Genomic DNA, 6,748 nt, shown 5'->3' with positions numbered 1-6,748 from the left:
AAACTATTTCACAAACCAAAACACTGCGTCCTATTGACACACAGACATAACCAATCATCTCTCTCACTCAACCAATACAGGACACACTAATCATCTCTCTCTGAGAACAACCAACACAGTATATCACCCTCAGCCATCAGCCTCCGCTCTTTCTGCAATGCTCTTTCTGCAATGCTCTTTCTGCAATGCTCTTTCTGCAATGCTCTTTCTGCAATGCTCTTTCTGCAATGCTCTTTCTGCAATGCTCTCTCTTCTGAACAGAACACTGGCTTTTATATAGCTTCAGAAGGAATGGGTAATTGGAGACAGCTGGTCTTGACAAGGGGGCGGGGTCAGCTCTCCAATTAGCCATGGAGTCGACCAATCAGCTGCTTGAGGGATTTCAGGAAGCCATTTCCTGAAATACACACATGCAAATACACAAACGACAACACAAAAACTGGGGAACATAACAACTACATAGATAAGCCAAATGGCTCTGTCATGTTTGTTAGTCTATATATGCATGGGCACATCCCCATGCCTCTTCCTTTTAGTCAACCAACAACTTTTGTCAAATAAATATGGCCCTCAATGTAACAGAGGGCCAAGAGAACCCCAAAGGATCAATACTGGTAGTTAGTGTATGGGCACTCATAGGTAAAGGCCTGTTGAGGCCATACATCCTGACATAATCAAAGGTAAAAACATAACAGGTGGGTAAATGGAAAAAGATGAATGAAAGGACATTTTCTCCTAGTTTTCATTTAACACTGACATTAATCTTATGGAAAAAAAGACAAGTGAATTTCACGTGAAGTGTTCCAAAAAAATGTTTTCCATGTGATCCCGTGATCATATGTAAAGTTATTGTGATAACATGAATTTCAAATATGAAATTTCATGTCAAATTATGTGATTTTCCACATGTGAAATCACATGTTTACTATGTAAGGCTCGGTATGCCACATCCACAAATGTCACTTAATTTTTTATATATGCAGTGAATTAGTCCACAAATCCTGAAAAATAGGCTGCGATCAGCTGGATATAAATATATTTCAAGTGTATGCACTTGGGTATAATCAGGTAGGGGTGATGGGGTAGAGGGCGAGAACTGGATCCAGAGTAGAGGACCATTAACAAGCCATGCCCATTCAAATTGCTCTTATAATGGCCTGTATTACTGTGCCAGGCTGCCAGCGCATTTAGCCAAACCCACCCCACCCCATTGATCCAGCACCATCGTGGCACCTCTAACATCATGGGTTGCGGTGGTGAAATAGTAATGTCCCAGCCCCCAAGAGGTGTGATTAGTGGGACAATGGATGGAGTCAGTGTCCTCTATAGAGAGTTGGAATTAATTGCATGGAATTAACGGAAAGACTAAAAAGCCAAATAGCTCTGACTTTATGGAAAAATACATCTGAAAGAGCACCTTTTACCTCTAAGCTTAAACGCTGTTCAGTTTGTTTCAGTGGTAAAAGGAGAATAGTGAATAAGTCTGATTGGGACAAAAAGCAGAGTGAGGTCTTGAACTTGTTAAGGATAGGGGGCAGTATTTCCTCTTTGGATGAATTGTGTGCCCATAGTGAACTGCATCAAAATCTGTCCTAAATTGCTAATATATGCATATTATTATTATTATTGGATAGAAAACACTATGAAGCTTCTAAAACCGTTTGAATTATGTCTGTGAGAATAACAGAACTCACAGGGCAGGCAATCTTCCAAACTAGTTTTGGAATCCTGAAAGTTGGGGCAACTTTGACGTCATAGCCCCCTCCCTTCCCAACAAGTTATGGATCTGGAAACACTTCCTATGTCTTCCACTAGATGTCCTCATTCGGTACAAAGTGCAATGGAGCATTTGCTGTGAACTTTGACCTAATGGGAGGGAAATTACGACAGTGTCGCAAAAGATTAATGTGCTTGAAAGCGCGTATGCGTTTGGCGTGCTTCCTCTGTTCCCATCAGCTCGAGATGAACTAGGATTGCCCGGTTGGAATGCCATTTGTTTTGTACGTTTATAACATCCTGAAGATTGATTCTGCACTTTGTTTGACCAGTTTCGTCGACCTGTAATATGTAATTTGGAAGTTTTGATGCAAAATTATCCTGGACCAGAAGTCATTTTTTGGGCATTTGATCTGAAAGTGGTAGCAGATGCTGCTACTTGGACACTAGAATTGAACATTATGAAACAAAACGATTTATTGTTAAAGTAGGACTCCTTGCAGTACATTCTGATCGAAGGTAAGGGAATATTTATGTTGTAATTTTGTATTTCTGTTGACTCCAACATAGCGGAGAAATATTGTTACGTCTGAGCGCTGTCTCAGATTATTGCAATGTTAGGCTTTTTCCGTAACGTAAAAAAAAAAATGTGACACAGCGGTTGCATTAATTTCCAGTGTATCTTTTTAATTATATGTAGAACATGTATCTTTAGTCAAAGTTTATGATGAGTATTTCTGTTATCTGGCATAGATTTCTATAATTCCTCTGGACATTTTTGAGAATTTTCTGAACATGGCATCAATGTAAACCGAGATTTATGGATATAAAATGCATATTATCGAACAAAACATAAATGTACTGTGTAACATGTCATATGACTGTCATCTGATGAAGATTTTCAAGAGGTTAGTGAATTATTTATTTTTTAATCCTACTTTTGTCATTTTATATTTTGTGGTACAATGTCTGCCTTTTGTCTTTGTTTTGGTGGTGGTCTAACATAAATATGTGCTGTGTTCTCGCCGTAAAACATTTTAAAAATCTGACATACTGGGTAGATGAACAAGGTGTTTATCTTTCATTTGAGGTATTGGACTTGTTAATGTGTGGAGGTTAAATATTTCTACGAATATTTTTGCATTCCCTGTGCCAACGGGGAGGGTGGAGTTCCCTGAGGGGAATGCCTCACCGCAACAAAGACAATATTTGGCAAAAAGCTTTCAACAGCATGGGAAAAGATGAGCTGCGAAATATGTGTTTAAAATCTGTATATAATTTACATATATATGATTTTCACAACGTCAAAAATAAAACATTTCATCAAATTCTGCTGAACATCATGTAGCACCAGTTTCAACACAGAGAGCTCACTTCTCTCTGTCACCAGCATCCACAGAGTACACATAGAGAGCTCACCTCTCTCTGTCACCAGCATCCACAGAGTACACATAGAGATCTCACCTCTCTCTCCGTCACCAGCATCAACAGAGTACACATAGAGAGCTCACCTCTCTCTCCGTCACCAGCATCAACAGAGTACACATAGAGAGCTCACCTCTCTCTCCGTCACCAGCATCCACAGAGTACACATAGAGATCTCACCTCTCTCTCCGTCACCAGCATCAACAGAGTACACATAGAGAGCTCACCTCTCTCTCCGTCACCAGCATCAACAGAGTACACATAGAGAGCTCACCTCTCTCTCCGTCACCAGCATCAACAGAGTACACATAGAGAGCTCACCTCTCTCTCCGTCACCAGCATCAACAGAGTACACATAGAGAGCTCACCTCTCTCTGTCACCAGCATCAACAGAGTACACATAGAGAGCTCACCTCTCTCTCCGTCACCAGCATCAACAGAGTACACATAGAGAGCTCACCTCTCTCTCCGTCACCAGCATCAACAGAGTACACATAGAGAGCTCACCTCTCTCTCCGTCACCAGCATCAACAGAGTACACATAGAGAGCTCACCTCTCTCTCCGTCACCAGCATCAACAGAGTACACATAGAGAGCTCACCTCTCTCTCTGTCAAATCAAATCAAATCCAATTTTATTTGTCACATACACATGGTTAGCAGATGTTAATGCGAGTGTAGCGAAATGCTTGTGCTTCTAGTTCCGACAATGCAGTGATAACCAACAAGTAATCTAACTAACAATTCCAAAACTACTGTCTTATACACAGTATAAGCATCAACAGAGTACACATAGAGAGCTCACCTATCTCTCTGTCACCAGCATCAACACAGAGAGCTCACCTCTCTCTCTGTCACCAGCATCAACACATAGAGAGCTCACCTCTCTCTCTGTCACCAGCATCAACACAGAGAGCTCACCTCTCTCTCTGTCACCAGCATCAACACAGAGAGCTCACCTCTCTCTCTGTCACCAGCATCAACACAGAGAGCTCACCTCTCTCTCTGTCACCAGCATCAACACAGAGAGCTCACCTCTCTCTCTGTCACCAGCATCAACACAGAGAGCTCACCTCTCTCTCTGACACCAGCATCAACACAGAGAGCTCATCTCTCTCTCCATCACCAGCATCAACATAGAGAGCTCACCTCTCTCTCTGTCACCAGCATCAACACAGAGAGCTTATCTCCCTCTCCATCACCAGCATCAACATAGAGAGCTCACCTCTCTCTCTGTCACCAGCATCAACATAGAGAGCTCACCTCTCTCTCTGTCACCAGCATCAACATAGAGCTCACCTCTCTCTCTGTCACCAGCATCAACATAGAGAGCTCACCTCTCTATCTGTCACCAGCATCAACATAGAGAGCTCACCTCTCTCTCCATCAAGCCTGTTTTGATGAACTCTGATCCAATTGTTCTGACTCCCTGGAAAGTGGGGGTTGATTGCATTGATGAGAGATGAAAGAAGGAGAAAGAAGGAGAGGAATAGTGAAAGGGGATATACTCTCTGGCAGGTAGGAGTTGCCCCCCCCCCATCTCTCTCAATGAACAGCTTAATTGGGAACCTGTCTTCTCCTGCCTGCCTCTGTGTATGAGACACACATGGCACAAAGGAGTCACTCGGAGACACGTGGAGTGCCCAGGGCTTAGAAAAATACTTTCCTGTTGTTCTGTGCTCACTACCGCAGTGGCCCATTAGTAGGGAGAGTGTATGACGTCTGAAGCCTGTTAGAGCGACTCTCCGACAAACAACTTTCAGCAGCCTAGCAATTCTCAATTTTTATGAATATGTAGATGTTTCATATCATGTCCCACACTCTTAGAAGAAATGGTTCCATAAGGGTTCTGCGGCTGTGGCTGTCCCCGAAAGAGAAGCCTTTTTGGTACCAGGTAGTAACCTTTTGGAACCCAAAAGAGTTCTACCCGGAACCAAAAAGGTTTCTTCAAAGGGTTATCCTATGGGGACAGCCAAAGAACACTTTTAGGTTCTAGATATTTTCTAAGAGTAGAGTGTTGCAGCACTGCAGCCAATGTACGTATTAATGTGTTGTGTTATTCCTCCAGTTGGGTTCTGTTTATTAAGGTTTATTAAGTTCTCATGTACATGTGGTTCACAGTATGTATATATGTACATTACCGGTCAAATGTGAGCACACGCCTTCTCATTCAAGGGTTTTTCTTTATTTGTACTCTTTTCTACATTGTAGAATAATAGTGAAGACATCAAAACTATGAAATAACACACAAAGTTCATTTGCGTTTGAGCCAATCAGTTGTGCTGTGACAAGGTAGGGGTGGTATACAGAAGATAGCCGTATTTGGTAAAAGACCAAGTCCATATTATGGCAAGAACAGCTCAAATAAGCAAAGATAAATGACAGTCCACCATTACTTTAAGACATGAAGGTCAGTCAATCCGGAACATTTCAAGAACTTTGAAAGTTTCTTCAAGTGCAGTCACAAAAACCATCAAGCGCTATGATGAAACTGGTTCTCATGAGGACCGCCACAGGAAGGGAAGACCCAGAGTTACCTCTGCTGCAGAGGACAAGTTCATTAGAGTTAACTGCACCTCAGATTGCAGCCCAAATAAATGCTTCACAGAGTTCAAGTAACAGACACATCTGAACATCAACTGTTCAGCAGAGGAGACTGTGTGAATCAGGTCTTCATGGTCGAATTGCTACAAAGAAACCACTACTAAAGGACACTAATACTAATAAGAGACTTGCTTGGGCCAAAAAACCCGAGCAATGGACATTAGACCGGTTGAAATCTGTCCTGTGGTCTGATATGTCCAAATTGGAGATTGTTTGGTTCCAACCGCTTTGTCTTTGTGAGACACTGTGCAGGTGAATGGATTATCTCTGCATGTGTAGTTTCCATCATGAAGCATGGAGGAGAAGTGTGATCGTGTGGGGGTAATTTGCTGATGACACTGTGATTTATTTAGAATTCAAGGCCAATTTAACCAGCATGACTATCACCGCATTCTGCAACGATACTCTATCCCATCTGGTTTGCGCTTGGTGAGACTATCATTTGTTTTTCAACATGACAATGACCCAAAACACACCTCCAGGCTGTGTAAGGGCTATGTGAACAAGAAGGAGAGTGATGGAGTGCTGCGTCAGATGACCTGGCCTCAACCAAATTGAGATGGTTTGGGATGAGTTGGACGGCAGAGTGAAGAAAAAGCAGTCAACAAGTGCACAGCATATGTGGGAACTCCTTCAAGACTGTTGGGAAAGAATTCCAGATGAAGCTGGTTGAGAGAATGCCAAGAGTTTGTAAAGCTGTCATCAAGGCAAAGGGTGGCTACTTTTGAAGGATCTCAAATATAACATTTATTTTGATTTGTTTAGCATTTTTTTGGTTACTACATGATTCCATGTGTGTTATTTCAGTTTTGATGTCTTCACTTCACTAGAAAAACCCTTGAGTGAGTAGGTGTGTCCAAACTTTTGACTGGTACTATATACAGTTGAAGTCGAAAGTTTACGTACACCTTAGCCAAATACATTTTACTCCTAGTAAAAATTCCCGGTCTTAGGTCAGATAGGATCAACACTTTATTTTAAGAATGTGAAATGAAAGAATAATA

This window comes from Oncorhynchus keta, chromosome 7, assembly GCF_023373465.1.
Source record: "Oncorhynchus keta strain PuntledgeMale-10-30-2019 chromosome 7, Oket_V2, whole genome shotgun sequence".
Classification (NCBI taxonomy): domain Eukaryota; kingdom Metazoa; phylum Chordata; class Actinopteri; order Salmoniformes; family Salmonidae; genus Oncorhynchus; species Oncorhynchus keta.
The sequence above is the reverse complement of the archived record's forward strand: the minus strand, read 5'-3'. Positions refer to the sequence as shown.